The sequence below is a fragment of the Cynocephalus volans genome, chromosome 12 (genome assembly GCF_027409185.1).
Source record: "Cynocephalus volans isolate mCynVol1 chromosome 12, mCynVol1.pri, whole genome shotgun sequence".
Taxonomy (NCBI): Eukaryota; Metazoa; Chordata; class Mammalia; order Dermoptera; family Cynocephalidae; genus Cynocephalus; species Cynocephalus volans.
In genome coordinates, this window is record NC_084471.1 from 73,859,633 (window position 1) to 73,878,951 (window position 19,319).

General features: G+C 37.2%; 1 protein-coding gene across 2 annotated transcripts in view; it reads right to left on the reverse strand.

The window, feature by feature from the left end:
• The window catches only part of ANO6 (anoctamin 6), a 184,653-nt gene that overhangs the window by 164,168 nt on the left and 1,166 nt on the right, over positions 1–19,319 (reverse strand). The window lies entirely within an intron of this gene.

The window sequence follows — 19,319 nt, forward strand, 5'->3', positions numbered from 1 at the left end:
CATTTCAAGTGAAATATCTTCAAGTAAACATTGGTGTTACTTTTTTCCAATACTTACACAGCCAATGTTTTGCTCCAACTAGTTAAAACAATCTGTGATTGTTTGTTAGATCTAGTAACACAGTTCTTGAGTTTTATTTCTTTAGTTAGCTGAAATACATATTAAAAGGCAACACTGAGCTTCCCAAGGTTAGCCTTTTGTGTGAACAGTTTATAGGAAACATTTCGGGTACTCTTTAGGCTCCATGTGAACCTGAAATTGCAGATTAATGATCTGCTGAGTAAGAAGCTTTCTCATTAAGAACTTTAGCCTTTTTGATACTGTGTTCATTAAACTGTTACTTAGTAAAGACAATTCCAAAGATAAAGAAACAGGTTCTGTTTCTTTAAACAGCTGTTTAAAAAGGAAAAGTACTCAAGATATTGGTATGTGCAGGCAACAAGCACTTTGTAAGTAACTAGAAGTCACTGGCCCACAAAGAGTTGAATGATTTGGAGAATCATCAGGGTCTAACATCCAGAAAAAGCTTTTCTCTCCCCTCATTTGAAGCAGGGCTGTATCAGAACAATCAGACCAATCACTGCCTTGTTTATTTTTAAACATTCTCAGGGAAACAAGTCTATATTTGGAGTTCATTAAGTGTTTAACAATCTATACCGTTAGGTTAATTATAAGAATGAATTCTCTAAATCCGATAGGATTTCTATATCCACTTCCATAGCTGGTCATTCTACATTATTACAGGTCAGTTTTCTCTCTCAAAGCCTAACAACTTCAATCCCATAGCTCTTTTCTCACAGTTGGCAACATTTAATTTTACTTGAATTCTCAAATGTAAAAATATTTTACCACTCTATTGACCAAGGTTAAAAAAATCCTGAAGAACTCAAAAAGGATTACACTGGAAAGTGCAAGAAAACCAAAAACCACAAAATAAACTTTCAGTGGGTTTTACTCTTTACTCACTGGCTCCAAATAATGTTGCTGATGAACAATTCTGATCAGAACTATTTATTGTAGAAGGCAAATGAATATATTCATTTTCATTCATTTCTATTATAACATTATAAAAAGTGAATCCCACTATAAACTGAATAAAGTCACCAGAGAAATAAAATCAATTAAAGATGTACTGTGTACTTACATTCAGACAGACTTGGAAATTCAGTGCTTTAAGCTAATTTCCCTCTTGTTATTTTCAGAACCTAATTCAGTAATGCAAGTAATGCTTATTAGTAATATTAATGTACCATATGCTATCTCCATCAACTTAATAATCTTCTTGGTTTTTTCTTTGAATAAAATGTCAATCTAACTTCTGGAATCCTACCCAAGAGAATCTGTGCAAAATTACAATTAACAGATTCATTCTATAGGCACAATAATTAGCTATGGGCCCATTCATGAATGCCTGCAATTAAGTTATTTTACATATTACAGTAATTTTATTTGAAATCATGAGATTAGCATTATTTGTCTAATATAAACAGCTACAAACACCAGGCTCTGTACCAAGCTCAAGTGCATTATCTCATTTTATCTTTACAATGAGAAAAAAAGGCTCAGAAAGATTCAACAACTTACTTAAGGTTGCACAACCAGGAAGTAGTGGGGTGATGATTTTAATTCAGGCATTCTGACATCCGAAAAACCCTCTTAATGAGCCTTTTGTACTGCTTTATACTGCACAGAGTCTTGAAAAACACTTCTCAGTAAAACAGTGAAAACATAGATTATGGCAAGGAAATATATTTTCTATAAAGAACCCCAACCCAAGGAGGGAGAAGGGGGTTCTATTAAAGGCCCCAAAAAATCAGTTTTAATTTTTTGTTTGTTTTTTTAAGACAGAGCAACACAAAATATACTTTGCCTCTAATATTTACATTATGAAGAACAAACATAAAACTATTAGACTGTTATATTCAAAACTGAGTTTCAGTACACTGAATTGGCAGATGATCTCACTGCAAATTTAGTACTTTAGAAAGAACGTAAAAATTTGAAAGAAATGTACCCATTTGCCATTTTCATCTATGTGGTTTAAGTAACTCCACTACGAGCTAGGACTTATCAACACTTAGTAGCAGGTAATTCCTGTCCATAAAGGTGGTTTCGGGAATGGGCACATAATCTCATCAGAGCCATTGCTGGGATTTCAAGAGAAAAGAAGCTACCAGAACTCTTTCTTCCTGTGGATGATGTGGTGAAAGGTAGATTTAATGCTTGGGGAACTAGCGCTGCCACTCTGTGACAAGGGGCAAGCTGGGGCTGACAGGAGTCCCTTCCACGGAGATGGAGAACAAGGCTGGTTCCTGAAGCTAGAACTACCTCCCAATTAATAAATTGCACTAATAAATGTCCTTTATTGTTCAGACCATTTGATTTGGGCTTTCCATCCCCTATGATCAAAGATATCTAATTAAAACAGGAAGCCAAAAGTCAAAAAAGATTAAAAAAAGAACATTCTCTACTTGTCTTCCCCCATACAACGACCTAAGGGAATCTATTTTAAAACAGGTAGACCTTATGGAACATCAGTATGGAAGCCAATGGTGACAGCACGGGAAAACTGAAATTTTCACTTTCAAAAGGCAGCAGTGTTGGTTAACAATTTTGCAGCACCATGTGGCTGACAAAACTTAACTCATGAGTTTATAATTTTCCCAGTTTTACAGAACTGGCAATCCAGTCCTTTTGTATCAAGGATCCCCTTAAGAATCTGATGAAAGCTATAGATTTCTTTCACCAGAAACCTCCAAATATGCAAATAAACACATTTCCCATGCACTTTAATGGATTCAAGAACTTTCCTCCCCCAACCCACCCCTGTACATCTACAGACCCCTGAATTAAGAACCCCTATGTAGTAGCTGTGCTTGGGCAATTAGAAAAATAGAAATGGGGCAGCCTGCATCTTCCTGGTCAGTATCTCAAAAAGGTGATCCGCCATTCCTGAGACTTCTACAAATCTCCTCAAAGATGCCTGGCAGATACTCCTTTAAAAAGCCTGTCTGAATCCCACCAAATTGTGAAGGCTGTAGTTCATTCATCTTCTATTGGTTACAGTAAAATTAGACGGCAATCATGAACGTAAGAACACGAAAAGAAACTTTTAATATTCTGTTATTGAGAATCAAGTATAATTTAATATTACTACTATATTTCCCTGTCCAACAAGCTTTAAGTTATTAGGAAAGAGCTTTATATGGCATTATTTAAAATACTATATAAAAAAGCATTATTTTTATTTGACTAAAGTATTTGTAATTATTACTTTTTTTTTTTTTAGTATTTGTAATTATTTCCATAAGACACAGGGCAAATGGCCATTGGTATAATTTCCCTGTATTTGTGCACTGTTTCTATGAGAAAATGAGCTTCAATTTAAGTTATTTTCTCCAGACTGCACAGTTCCAGGGGGTAACTTGCTATAAATGAGAAGGCAATGTGTACTATGTCTGAATCTCTCCCATTTAATCTTCGGTAATTAATTACACTAAAAAATGTATTTATAAACATCTCCAGTAAGACCAGATTCATTCATTACTTTATATATCAGGAAACTGAGATATACAGAAAAATTATGTGCTTTTCTCCATGTTGTCACGGCTGCACAACCCTATGAAAGTGGTGCTTTTAAAAGTTCCGAATGTATGCCCAAGGTGACTCCTATGTATAATGAATCTGGTAAGACTTCAAAAAGCTTCAAAGCAATTTCTCACCACAATTATTATTTTATTATCCAAATAATCACTCATTACTCATGGAAAAATAAAGTAACAAATAAGTTAACAAGGTTATCAGTAGAAATTGCACATAAAAGGTTTTCTACAAATATATTTTATATATATTTGTAAAATATTGATTAACATATACTTTTCTATTCCAATTGCAGATTAAAAGTCAGTAGTCAAAAACTCCTTTTTTTCAAAGATATATGAAAAATTGCAACCTTTTTTATTTTATTAAAAAAAATTCAGAAGGGAACCTTTCTCAGTCCATTTTGAACTTTATATGTGAGAGTTTACAAAAATTACAACAAATGAGAGTGGCACATACAAGTAGCTCTAGCATAAATCTGACAATAAACCCTACAGTCTACCTATTTGCAGAATTTATCTTTTTTTTTTTAAATTAAATTTGAACCAGATGTCTTCTAAGTTTTGTCACAACAGGATTAGGACTATTTTGCCTGTGCATTCTGCTACAGCTAATTCTCCTCTCATAATGTACGAGACCCTTCTTCCCTTAATATACACCCTTTTTCACTTCCAAACATGGTCAGCCTGGCCCAATAAGGATCAGGAGAGGGCACTGGAGGCTGCCTGGGAGGAACAAAGCGTCCCCCAAGGGTGAAGGAAGTGCCTGGGAACAAACCCAGTACATAGCTAGGAGGAAGGCCACGTGGGAGGACGTGGTCACCAGGAAATATAAAGCCAGGCAGGGTGGTTCGGGAATGTCATCAGTGTCAGGGAGGGAAAGAAAAAGCCAAGAGTGGTTCTCAACTTCTTGGATTCCTAGTACATTTTCAAATACACTGGAATTTCTGACTAGGGGACTTTTCTTGAAGGTATGTTTACACAAGACTGAGGAAATATCCTTTTCCATGTTGAAGAATGGAGAGGGGTGCTTTACAGCCACAGGTGCCAGGATTAAAAGTCCCCACAACAGCAAGCCATCAGCACTCCTTGCTAGCTCTGCTCAGATACCATGCTGCTCAACTAGGTCACTCCACAGCACTGGGGAGCTGCTTTTGAACAGAGTTGTTTACTGCCAGGCACAGATTTCTACTATGCCTAGGAGGTAGTTTTCCCACATTCCAGTAAACACTTGATCTTTCTTAGGTGCCAGGCTGAAGTTAAGCCTCCTATCTCTTACTGCAGGAAATTGTACCCCACTCTTATTCACAGTCCTACTTACAACAGCCAGCACGGTAGGATGAAGGAAGATAGTAAAAATAAATAAGAAGCTTCGATCACAATTTAGGGTGCAAGATTTAAGGTACCAGGAGTACGACAGCTAAAGAAGGGAATAGAGGTACAGCTCACGTTATTAAAACTACAGGCAAAGACAGGTCTATCAGGGTCTGTTACAGGTAGGAGGTAGGTAGCAACACATTGGAAGAGGACTTTATTTCCAGGGCAAGAGGGTAATTAGGAGACACTGACAAGAGCAAGACAGAAGCTAAAGAACTAAAGAGACTGGGGACCTAGGCACTTCTGAGAAAGCAGTTTGGGCAAGCGGGGGACAAAAGGACAAGCCAAATTATCAGAACTGAAACACATAGTTAATTCTGGACTGAGAGTAAATGCTGAGCCCTTCCTGCTTAGTTAGAATTGGTTCGAGAGACTGGGGTGTGGCTAAGCTAGGAAGTGGGAATCAAGAGCCCTAGGTGGGGCAGGGAGAGGGAGGTGTCTGAATCCAGGCAGAGCCTAAAGCCTGCTTTAACCCAGGCAGTGAAGATGACTAATAACGGAAGCCAGACTCAAGAAATCATGAGTCATCCTTAAGGGAAACCAACATCATTGTTAATAACTTCTCTGAGAATTTGGAACACATGGGCTTGAACTAATATTTTGGAATCTAGTATCTTGCACCAACATTGAATTGCTCCTTTATTTTGATAGGTCACTCCTAGTTTTCTCAGAGCTCTTCAGTTACCAAACGAGACTAATATCAGTTAAAAATATTTTTACTAGTAAAAAAACATCAGCAAGAAAAGAGCTGACCTTTTGGAAAAATGAATTATTACAACTGAACTCCTCATACTAAAGATAAGCGTCCACAAACAGTTCACTCTGAACCAGTGTCAGATTCATCAGCAAACTCGTAGGTGAAATAATGCTGAGAATGAATGCGCCGTTTGGTTTCACAATCACAGTGGGGCAATTAAAATCTGAATTTCTATAAAATGAGTTATGAGTTAATTTTCCTCACACATTCTCTTCCAACTTAAGAAAACATGTGCTAACTTCCTATTACAGGCAAGGCATTGTATGAGCTGCTAAAGAGATTACAAAAATAACTAAGCCCAAAAAATTCTTGACTTTAAAGTAAAAAATTAAAAGTTCATGTATTGTTAGTTAGCTACCTATTAGAAATCTAATACTTCGAGATTTAATTCAAAATATTTTTTCCAGATATTCTTATAGTTCAAATATACTGGACTATTGATACCCACAACAGCTTGGATGAATCTCCAAAATATTATGTTAAGGGAAAGGAGACAGACACAAAAGACTACATTCTACACGATTCCATTTATATGAAGTTTGAAGTTCAAGAACAGGCAAAATCAGTTTATGGTAGAAGTCATGAAGTGCTCACCTGGACTGGGGGGACCGAGGTTGACTTGAAAGGGGAACGAGGTGATGGAAATGTCCTCATCTTGTTTTGAGTGGTGGTTATACACTGTCATGACCTGATGAACTCAACAGTTAACAGTGTGTTTTACTGTATGTAAAATATTTTTAAAATGTTACTTAAAATGCCCCTGGACTAAGTAAACATTACTAGAAATAGAGGGTTCTAACAAAAGCATGACAGAAGGGAATGGCAGTGTTTCTTATACTTGATCTCAACGATATTTACAAAGAAAATATTCCCACTTATAAGGAATTAGAGGTAATTGGATATAACAATAAATTTAAAACTCCAGTCATATTGCCTGCTAGATTTCAGCGATGTATAGAATATCCTAACATAGAAAAATAACAGGACTGTTTAACAGTAAATGAAAACAGAATTTGTATCCATTTCTTTTTGCCCTATGAACTGAAAACAAAATAAGCTTTAATTTGCATCTTCCATATTCTTCTAACACTAGGGTGCTTTGGCTAGTCACAGGAAGGGCATTCTCAGGAGTGATTCTCTAGTATTAGGATTTCTCAAGGGGAATAACCTCAAGAGGACCATATCAGAGTCACTTGTGGGACTTCACAGGAATTCTGATTCAAGCCCCAGGGCTTGGTTATGATCCCTAGCCAAAGTCAGTCACTCTTCCTCTGGATAGGAATAAGTCGCACTCCTCAGCACACAGGACAGGAAGACTAGAGAACCAGTTCCTGGCTGAGAATCCAGAAGGCTCATTCTCTTCTAAATTCCTGCCTCTTTAGGTCAGGAGAGGAAAAGATGGGGTGCAGGGAACAGATATACCTGCTCCATCTCTCTTTCTCCCTTCATCAACTAAGGGAAACCACACAGAGTTGCTGAGGTCCAAGCTCTCAGCAACCTCTCCTTTAACTTAAGGAAGGGAGATGATTATGCTAAATTGAACCGCAAAGGAGGAACGAAGCGAACTGGGGTGACCAACCAAGTTTTGTTGCTTTCCAACCCAGTGCTAATATTTTAGACAATCTACCAAGCAATAGAGGGGCATAGAGCCATGAGTAACAATTCTACTTTGCAAGGTGCATTAACAGCAGCAGAAATCAATATAAATAAAGCCTCCACATGGTGAATTCCCCAGTACAGCTGGAATTGTGTGCCTGAAAGCATTTGTGGTGTTTTACACATTGATCTAATGCACATCTTGAGCCTTCTCATATACCAGCTCTTTTAAGAGATGATAAATCTAGGGCCATGTTATTTTTAGAATTATGAAAATAACAGCTGCACTTGTCAGCCATCCCCAAGCGAGGGCCCATCCCCTTGAACTAGCTTTGGGTACACCTTCAAGTTCTGTTCTCAACTATGCTATCCTGATTCACTCTCTTTTTTCACAGTCTTTAAATATAATTTGCTGGTACTCTGTTGGTATGTTTGTCTTCTCTGCCAGGCTGCCTACTCTTTGAGGGCAGGGGCCATTTCTGTCTTGTTTATTGCTCAAGTCCTAGTGCCCAGCACAATGCCAGGCACATAGAAGTTGCTGAAAAGACAGTAGGTAAATGAACGGATTTCTGCGTGGGATTCTCTCTATCTGCTCTGTATCCCCAGTCCTTAAACAACATATGACCCATAGGAGGTCTTAACTAAATACTTACATATTTACTTAATACGATTAATTGATCTCACCTCACAATCTTAACAAAGATTGTGAGGTGAGATCAATTCAGTGTTGAGTTAAATGGAATCTCTATGCACATGACTTTTTGAAAACGCAGTGGACTTGATTTATGAGGCCACTAACTGCTAGCAAATTCCATAGTCGGCTTTCAGAGGGTTTTTTCTTTTTGCCAAATAAGTTAGTCAAGATTGTGACTGAACTCTTCAAAACATTTTGACATATAAAACAAGCCACTAGCCACAGTTTAGGCAACTGTAACTCTCAGGAAAACCATGATTACCCCATTGCTCAAAAGTCTTTTGCTGTGTTTGCTTACCCTTAGAGCAGATGAAAGGCCTGTGTGGAAATGTTCACATCTCCTCTGTGATTTGTAGGATGCACTGAGCCTGTTACAGAAGCATGTAGCCAGTGGGCCCTAAATACTACTTAAATTTAAATGGAGGCAGGAAATATGAGATGGTCTGGCAGTCTCCGGATGGAGCACAGGTTGAAATCCAGTGGATGACAAGACCTGCAGTTTTAAGTGCAGTAACTAAAGGATGAAATTTTGGCTTTTACTGAAAAAGTCACTTTCACAATAGGTTTAAATATAAAGCAAATAACCTTAAACTCTATTTTATTTGGGGATAAAAACAACCTTCCTCCTTTCATTTTGCTCTCACCTACCCAAATGGAACAGAATGTCTAGGCTTTTCTTAGGCCTGATGCTGCTGAAAGGGGCTACCAGTGTTAAAGTTCTAACAATTAGATATAGACCAAATCTCCCCCAATTTTCAAGCATACGAAATGAGAAGTGTTATTTCAAATACTTATCTTGCAAATTAGGTAGAGATTTTTTTCATTTTTCTATCATTAAATTCAGAACAATTCAAACTACAAGGGTAATAATTTCTTTGTGTGTTCATATCTTCAGTTTTATCATTTTGCCCTGTATCATATTCATCTAACAGGTTTTATTTGACCTCAAACTTTTCAACAATACTCAATGAACAGAAGTTTTAGCCTTGTGGGCAAGTTAAACATTTAAACAACAATTGGAATGAGTAAAAATTACGGCTATGCCTTTATTAAAAGTTCACATGATCAATATCAAGAACACTACTCTTTACACTTTAATACAAGACACTTTAAAATCCTAAATTTGCTAAATTAAGAAATGATCTTATTTCTTACACATTTTCTTTAATATAAAGGCAATCAAATTATCATCTCATATTCCATTATGAATCTTTACACTATATTCCTTTACCTATCTTAATAAAATTACATATTCAAAGTAATGATACAATTCTGTTGCAAAATACGGAAAACCCAATTTGATTTAAATTACCCCAGTCACTTATATTTGTCCTTTTTTAGTTATTTTTTAATGACTGTGACTATTATTGACTGGTCTACTATGGGCCAGAACCATCCCTCATATTTTGTATATATTAATATATTAAACCTTATAACAATCCTGTAAAGTAAGTGTCATTACCCCTTCTGTATTATCCCTACTACATTTTCCAATATGGAAACCAAGGCTCCCATGTTATAAGAACCTGTCCAAGGATTGATCAAGATCCAAAGGCCTGTTTTTCCATTCATACTACACAGCTCTTCAATAATCAGTATTTTTCATTCAATCAACAAAAATTTATTAATCACCTACTATGTGCACTACAGGCACTATGCTGCTCATGGAGGTGACAGTCCTCCTCAAGATACTTGCAGTTTAACAAAAAAGGCAATAAGTGACCATAAGCTATATAAGTGGAAGGTCCAGCCTTAGGAGAAAGGTAAAATCTCTAATTCAAAAAAAAAAAAGGTAAGTCTGGGTTAAGACCTAGGTAAAAACAGCTACCCATAATATTAATAAAATTAGCTTATAATTATGAAGGACTTTTAGTGTCTCAGACACCACAATCCTGCAAAATAAGATGTTTAAATGACATCATTCATTTGATACAACCACACTATGAAGTAGGTTCTAATCTTAGCTCCTTTTACAGAGGAGGGGAAAGTTATGTTAATCACGCCAGGGCCAGCAGTGGTGGATCTCCAGCTCTGTGCAGAACCTATTGGGACAGAAGTAGGATAAAGGACTCTGAGGAGAATGATGGGCAACCGAGGAGCAGGAAAAGGAGTTGACATGGGATAAATAAAAGGACCACAGGCCAGCACAGTGGCCCATATCTTCCTCACCATACGCAGTCACAGTACAACAAGCTGCCTTTCCACATCCTCGGACAAATTAAGGTGAGGTTATCTATATCTACAACAGATGGCAGAAATAATCTTCCCACACAGGGAAGAGTCATCCTTTTCTTTAAATTCTCAGAGTAAGTACCTGTAATCTAATTTGGGTTTTCATCTTCAAATCCAGACCTTGAGAAAAGATCACCTGCACCTGATCTCTGATGCCTACACTTATCTAGTGGGTTTTGGGAGGAGGGGAGGCGGAGAGGGTGGATCTCCTCTACACATGGCCTGGTCTCTCCCTCTCCCTTCCATTTCCAGGTGGAGGTAGATTGCCAAGACATCCCTAGAACCCTCTGAGAGTGTGCAAGGATAACAGGGTGGCTGAGAACGTCATCTCAGAGATCCAAGATAATTTCCAATTCTACAGGACATTTAGAGAACCAAGGGGTGGAAACCGACACTGCCTGAATACACGATGGTTGAAAACTGGGAAGGGGTAGTCAGTGGGAAGGAGGAAGAGACAAATAGGTTTTAAACATTGGGTCAATGCTCCCCCGCTCATGTGCTGCCTGACTGCCCTCCCTCCACCGAACAGTTTCTACATTTCCAGTACAAACCATGGAATCGTGTAGAACCCTGACCACTGAGAATCTGTTCATCTTCCTCTCCTCTGTTCTCCTGGGACATTCTAAGGGCTCGATTTGTAATATAAGCTATTCACTTCTTACTTGAATATCTCCTTCCTTACTTCTTGTGCACACGATGGTATGATGACATGCAGGAGCATGCATACTTTGGTCAGAACTGCCTGACAACAACTACCTAACAGAATGGGACAGGCCACAGGGACCACTGATGGAACTAAAATCCCTACATTTATGAGCCATTTGGGGGGGAACCCAAAATGTGTCAGCTCCTAGGACCTTTTGCCAAGATTCCCTGAAAGAGATATTCCTTGAAACAGGTTTCCTGGAATTTGGAGAACACTGTCAGTCAGTTCAAAGATCTGTGAGAGTACAGTAAAACACACACAATAATTATCTCTCTGCAGAAACCACATACTATTCTTCAACTCCTTTATCTTTGAATACATGTGTCTGCAGGACAGCCAGTCATGACTATCCCTACCCCGACACTAGTTGAGCAGTTCCTGCATGCATAACATGATACAGAGCAACACAAACAGGTAGCAAGGTTTGAGAGGAAAGGACTTCTGATCTCTGAGGTTAAGAGTAACAGTTTCCATGACTGCTTTTAAAAAAAAGAATTTATTATGATGGGGTTATTGTAACTGCCACTCATGAGTGTCTGAGCAAAAAGTCTCCCTTCCCAGTACTATATATCCCATCCTCTCGACAACTTTACAGATCTAAAGAAACAGGCTCAGAGAAGGTGAAAAACTTGGCTCAGGTGATAGATTCTAGGTGACATAGCACAAGGTACCAGGTGACCCAAACTCAGGTCGACTGACTGCAAGACTTTTCTCTTCTTACCACCCTCCTCTTCTCTTCAAAAGCAGCCAATTACCTTTATAAGCTTGTCTTTCTTCCTTATAATTTTTTTTTGTCCTGTTTAGGGGTCACTTTTCCCCCAGAGAAACCTAGAAACTCTCTCTTTAAAATTTACTTTTCTTCCTTCCTAAGCAGCATCTAAATTCAGTAAACTTACACACTGTTTCTTTAATATTTGTATCACTCAGCAAGTAATGATGTTTTTGTTTTTTCATTTCTTTTTTCTTTTAAGAAAGAGTATCTTATGTTCTATGCAATATGAGCATTTAGGGATTGTTTAGCAAGTAAAAGTAGAAGGAAATAAAATGATAAAATGAATGTAATTGTTTCAAATCATAATATAAATTATTACAAAATTTTTAAAATAATGCTAAGAATCTGATTGAGTTTTATATGCAGGAAGAATATACTATTTTTGTTTAGAATTTAGTAGTAAATAATTTTTCTTAAAAATTTAGCACAAATTTAAAAAAAGGCTTAAGATAATGCATATGTGGTACCAAAAGAAAAATTTAGCCATTATTTCCTCTGTGCAAAGCCCAAGCTGCTTTTTCAAGCATCTAGATAGAATGTCTAGAGAAATCATGAAAAATTCAATTACATAAACACAATCCTAGTTTATACAAAACAAGCTTTATAAACAATCCTATAATTTGCATAATTGTACTTTGTAAAAGAGCATCTATTTACATGACTTTGACCTAGGGCTACTGTTCTGCCAAAGTTAAAATAAATATTATAGAAAAGAGAATTTTAAAGACCAAAATCCTTTTTTTCCAATTTTGGGTATTTGTATTTTAAAATAACGTAGGAAACAGTAGAGATTCAATATCCTAGAATGAAAGCATTATATATAAAAGCAACATCTGGACTTCAAAAAGGTTATATTTTCTTTCACTTGTATTTTTGGCTGCGGAATGACTTACTGCAGCAAGGTCTTTCAATTACTATTCAGACATGCAGTCAGGCCAGTAATAAATACCATGGCAGAGAAAGTTGCCTACTAACCCTTCAACTTGTCTTCTATGTTTTGGTTGAATAGGATCTGAATTGCTCTTTGGTCCATGTCCAAAATATTCTATTGTTGATATATTTATCTAGTATTCTTTAAACTGGCTGCTTCTTGGGACAGATGCTAATTAATTTTAGTTGCAGTACTAAAAAGAAAACTAAAGGAAAAGCACAAATAATAATAATGACATAAGACAATCATTTGATTGCATTAAACTTCCACAATCTCTATCTTTGCATATAGCTTACCAATCAGTCAAGTGGTACATTTTCTTGGTTAAAGGTATTTGGAAATAATGTTTTCTGTTCTAAACCTAGCCATTTTTGCACAGGCCCAGCCCTGAATGAACTGTATCAAAAGCAGGTAAGACAACTTAATTCATACAGCATGCAAAGCTTCCATTAAAATCTAAAAGGAGTAACAAGTGTCTTATTGCGTATCTACTATTTGAAAATCATATGATATTCAGGCTGTGGGATACAAACATGAAAAAGATAGAGCTTCTTCCTTCAAGACTATAGCCTTTGGTTAAGATGTACTAAACCAACTAGAATACAAAATACAACCTAAGTATAACAGAAGAAAACCTAAAATATCAGCTAGGATGGAAACTTTTATTAAAATACAATCATTTTAATCTAGCCTGTTACAAATACCACTTCCAGAGTTCAATACTATGCTTTAGCTTAAAACTAGATTGTCAAATTCTAAGTAACACTTTATAATCTCCCCCTCAAGAATGTCAGAATTAAAATTGTATCTGTGATGAAAATCTCCATAGGAAATGTAGGTTTAAATTTCCTGGTTTCTAAAAGGAAAAAATAATAATAATTGTGGAATGATCAACATATGTGACTGTTGCAACCCCTTCAGAGAACAGAAAGGGGTGTGTATATAACTCTCTTACTCTTTTAGAGTTGTGTTTATGTTGGATCCAAAGGACAATGAGTATTATAAAACATTTTGGAAAGCAATTATTTGACTTGAGAGTTAGAGCACAGGAGATAAATCATGACTGTGGATTCAAAACTGAAAATAAGAGGTTTATGAAAAGAGAAAGACTTTAAGGATACTTTGCTTTGTTTTGTATTTTAGCTGTCATCCCCTTGGTAGGGAATATATACATATATATTGTGTGTATCTATATGAATTTTATATGAGTATATATATGAATTGTGTGTGTGTATATATATGTATAAAATAACATATGAACAACAAATGATCCCCTGGCTACAGTGAATAAAGTGAGGACATTATCAAGGTTTATTTTCTGGGAAATCCACATGCCTTTAGGAACACTACTCAGGACGCTCTGTCATCCTAGCTCCATTCCTTCACCTGTCTTCTCATTGCTCCAGGGCTAGCTCAGGTATCACCTCTGTAAAGCTGTCCTGGATTCCCCTAAGCAGGGTCACATGCTCTAACCTTAGTACCACTCCTAAAGCTAGTATATCTCGATTACACCATTAATCACAGTTTACTGCAATGACCTGTTCATATATCTGTCTCCTTCCTAGATAGTGAGGAACTGGAGGTCAGGAACCCAGAACCTAGCAGAGTGACTAAATATGTAAAATATGTACACTCAACATTTTCATAACAGATTACTGAGGATATCTCGAATGAAGTGCCACGTATGAAGAGAAAGGGCCATAAAACTACTAAGCATTATGTTAATCAGTTTATTTCAAAAGAGCAGATGATTCATTCTTTCAACAATGACTTGGTTGACTTCTACCAAAGCACCATTAAGGACATAGCTTAATATATAAAGTATGCAAAGAACCTGCTTTGAAGGAGTTTACATTTTTGAGGAGGGTGAGAAGAGAGACAAGTTTTTAAATTTTAACAATGGAATGTCTAAAACATTTGGGAAATTTTTCATGATTTCTAGAAGACCCAAATGACCAGACCCAGTCACCAAAAAATGTAAACTCTAGTTGTAGGGATAATAAAAACAAAGATAATGAACAAAAAAAGACAAAACACAGGATGAATACTAATTGTGTAGATGGAAAAATAAAGAGTGTGAGGGAATTCACTGGTGGACACTTTGGGCTAAGAGGATCAGTAATAACTTTCCAGGTTTGTGACAGGCTTGGAAGGAGACAGAGCCACTGAGGAAAACAGGAGAAGGAAGCTAAAATTACTGAAAAGGGAAACAGTCTGAGCCAAAGCAGAAGAGAAAATAAGACTTGTTGGAACAATAGAAAATGTGTCCCTCCTGAGACCACTTTGCGTCTAATCACTCAGCTCAACCCAACAGTCATCCTGGGCTCCTCTCTGCTTGCTGGAAACAATCAGTCTCCCAGATCTTATAGATGCCATTTCTTTCATAAAGCTCTCGGGCCCATTCCTCTCTATTCCCACTGCCACTGTGCGCACTTCTGGTCAACCACCGGAAGGACATACCTCTACCAGCTCCCTTCTGCAACCCATTTTCCAAACGCTGCCAAGGAGACCTTTCCAAAAACAAACCCAACCCTATCACTCCTTCTGCTAAACTCTTCCAGGAGCTCTAAATCAGACACAGGGTGATTTGTGGGTGATCAAACCTGAAGTCGGCAGTGAAGAAAAAGAGGTGGTATGGGAAGATAAGTCTACCCAAAAATGTGACGGTGAAAAGGGAGACACTAAAGACACTTGGGAGGTACAGCTGGATATCATCCCTCAGAGGTGCAGCGGACCTCGTTTTATTGTGCTTCACTTTATTACACTTTGCAGATATTGTGGTTTTTTGTTTTGTTTTGCTTTACAAATTGAAGGTCTGTGGCAACCCTACGTCAAGCAAGTCTATCAGCGCCATTTTTCCAACAGCATGTGCTCACTTCATGTCTCTATCACATTTTAGCAATTCTCACAATATTTCAAACTTTGTCATTATACCTGTTATAACTATCTGTGATCGGTGATGTTTTTTGTTATTCTTGTAATTGTTTTAGGGTGCCAAAAAACATACTATGTAAGACAGTGAACTTAATCGATAAATGTTGTGTGTGTTCTAACTGCTCTGGTGACCAGCTGCTTCCCTGCCTCTCTCCCTCTCCTCAGGCTTCCCTACTCCCTGAGATGCAACAATATTGAAATTAGGCCAATTAATAACCCTACGATGGCCTCTAAGTGTTCAAGTGAAAGGAAGAGTAGCACATCCCTTGCTTTAAATGAAAAACTAGAAATGATGAAGCCTAGTGAGGAAGGTGTGTCGAAAGCCACAAGATTGGCTGAAAGCTAGTCCTCTTGCACCAGATAGCCAAGTTGTGACTGCAAAGGAAAAGTTCTTGAAGGAAATTAAGAGTGCTATTCCAGTGAACACATGAATGATAAGAAAGCAAAACAGTCATATTGCTGATATGGAGAAGTCTGAGTGGTCTGAATAGAAGATCAAACCAGACACAACTTCCCCTTAAGCCAAAGCCTCATCCAGAGCAAGGTCCTAACTCTTCGGTTCTATAAAGGCCAAGAGAGGTAAGGAAGCTGCAGAAGAAAAGTTTGAAGCTAGCAGAGGTTGGGTCACGAGGGTTAAGGAAAGAAGCCGTCTCCATAACATAAAAGTCAAAGTGAAGCAGCAAGTACTAACGTAGAAGCTGCAGCCAGTTATCCAGATCTAGCTAAGGTCATTGATGACGGTGGCTACACTGAACAAAAGATTTTCAATGTAGATGAAACAGCCTTGTACAGGAAGAAGATGCCATCTAGGACTTTCATAGCTGGAGAGGAAAAGTCAATGCCTGGCTTCAAAGCTTCAAAGGACAGGCTGACTCTCTTGTTAGGGGCTAATGCAGCTGGTGACTTAAAGTTGAAGCCAATGTTCATTTACCATTCTAAAAATCCTAGGACCCTTAAAAATTATGCTCAATCTACTCTGCCTGTGCTCTATAAATGGAACAACAAAGCCTGCATGACAGCACATCTGTTTACAGCATGGTTGACTAAATACTTTAAGCCCACTGTTGAGACCTATTGCTCAGAAAAAAATGATTCTTTTCAAAATATTACTGCTCATTGACAAATGTAACTCATCACCCAAGAGCACTGATGGAGATATAAGTAGATTAATGTTGTTTTCATACCTGCTAACACAACATCTATTCTAAAGTCCACAAATCAAGGAGTAATTTTCATTTTCAAGTCCTACTATTTAAGAAATACATTTCATAAGGTTATCACTGCCATACATAGTGATTCCTCTGATGGATCAGGGCAAAATAAATTGAAAACCTTCTGGAAAGGATTTACTATCCTAGGTGCCATTAAGAACATTCGTTAGTCATGACAGGAGGTAAAAATATCAATACTAACAAGAGTTTGGAAGAAGTGGATTCCAACTCTCTTGGAAAAGTAAGGGGTTCAAGACTTCAGTGGAGAAAGTAACTGCAGATATGGTCAAAACAGCAAGAGAACTAGAGTAAGAAGTGGAGCCTGAAGCAGTGACTGAATTGCCCAATCTCATGATAAAACTTTAACAGATGAGGAGTTGCTTCTTATGGATGAGCAAAGAGAGTGGTTTCTTGAGTTGGAATCTACTCATGGCAAAGATGCTGTGAATACTGTTGAAATGACAACAAAAGATCTAGAATATTACATATACTCAGTTGATAAAGCAGCAGAAATGTTTGAGAGGTTTGACTCCAATTCTGAAAGAAGTTCTACTGTGGGTAAAATGCTATCAAGCAGCATCACATGCTACAGAGAAATCTTTCATAAAAAGAGTCAATCAGTGTTGCAAACTTCACTGTTATCTTATTTTAAGAAATTGCCACAGCCACCCCAACCTTCAGGCAACCTGATCAGTCAGCAGCCATCAACATTAAGGCAAGCCTCTACCAGCAAAGAAATTATGACTCGCTGAAGGCTGAAATGATTGTTAGCATTTTTTAGCAAAAAACTATTTTTTAATTAAGGTATGTACATCGTTTTCTTAGACATAATGCTATTATTGCATACCTAACAGAATACAGTATAGTGTAAATATAACTTTTATATGTACTGGGAAAACAAAAAATCCATGTGACTCACTTTATTGCAGTGATCTGGAACTGAACCCCCAATATATAAAGTATGCCTATAAAGGACCACGGCCTCTGTCCACCCCCAGTGACATGACCATTACTGGTAAACTCTACCATAAACAGATTGAGAACTCAAAGCATTTAACCACCTACCATTTAAACAGACTGGGAATGCAAAGCAACCAACCAGCCATCTAAATAAAACCTTTTTTGTCTGAACCATCAGAGTAATTCCTGATAGCTCTCTTCTTTTTTGGACCCACTTTTCCTCCTTCAGCGAAGTTTGAACCACAGAGAAGCCAGAAACAAAATAAAACAGCAAAACTAAATCTAATTTCTATATTCTGGCTATAAAAGGTGTTCCTATCACTTTCTACATCAACAGGAAGAGATGCTCAATTCAATTCACTGATTAATGGGGTGGGGGGGCACTGGAGACAAAGCAGTCAAGGACACTTCTGCACACCAATTCTGGTAGCACACAACCTGTCTTCCAGGAGCTTTCAACAACACATGATCTCTGCCAGTGCAACAAGAGCTATGAGCCACGAATTATATACAAGGGATCTCCAAAAAGTTCATGGAAAGATTTGTATTATCTTTTAATTCAATTTTTCCATGAACTTTTTGAAATACCCTTGAATTAGTCAATAGCTTTCACATAGCCCTGCATTGCAAAACTAGAAGCAGAGGTTAAAATCATAATCTTCACTTCACCAGAGTTTCCTCTCCCAAAGCTGGAAACTATAATTATTTTGTAAAAGGCTGGCATCACTATCCGACTACTTTTGGTAACCTTTAAAAAGGCTTATTTATTATACTATAATGACAAACTTTCCATTGGCCTGGTAAAACACTTTCTGACATAAAAGCACAACAACCCACATTGAATTTGTATTTTCAAAAAGGACCATAAAAAACTGCTGAGATCTGTTTAAATGATATTTGTTGCTTGGCACAAAACATTTTGAATTGACCCTTATACACACTAAATTATTAATAGTAGTTTCTGGAGAGTAAGGTGAAAAGGAGTAGACACTTAACTTTTTCTTAAATATACCTACACTGTTTGACTTGATAGAACCCTCATTTATCTACAATTCTCAATATATAAAAATGACACCTCACCATAACAGACAAGAACATTTTTCTAGGAAACAGATTGTGCTAATTTTATTGTAACTTTTCAAACTTTGCTCCTATGATTTATATTTTTATGTAATCACTAAAATCTTGCTAAATAGTAGCATCATATACTATCTGACAGCCAGAGTGACCCGGTGGAAGGAGCATTAATCTGCACAGGTCTTGCAAGTCAGAAAACCTGGGTTTGAAAGTGTGAGAAGTTAGGGAGATCAACCTGTGAGCTTCAGTTTTCTCTCCTATAAAAAAGAATAATACCATGTGCTTCTTCCATAAGGATGAATATCTAATAATTGTTCTTACATGAATGAAAAATAAAGCTAAGCCATGGATGTAAACCCCTCTATTCAATTTATCCCAGAACAAAGAAGTTACCAAATCATTTTAATTTAAATGATTAGCGCCTAAAACGTGAAAGGAAGAAAGACCACACCCAACCCCTAAAATTAAGTTAC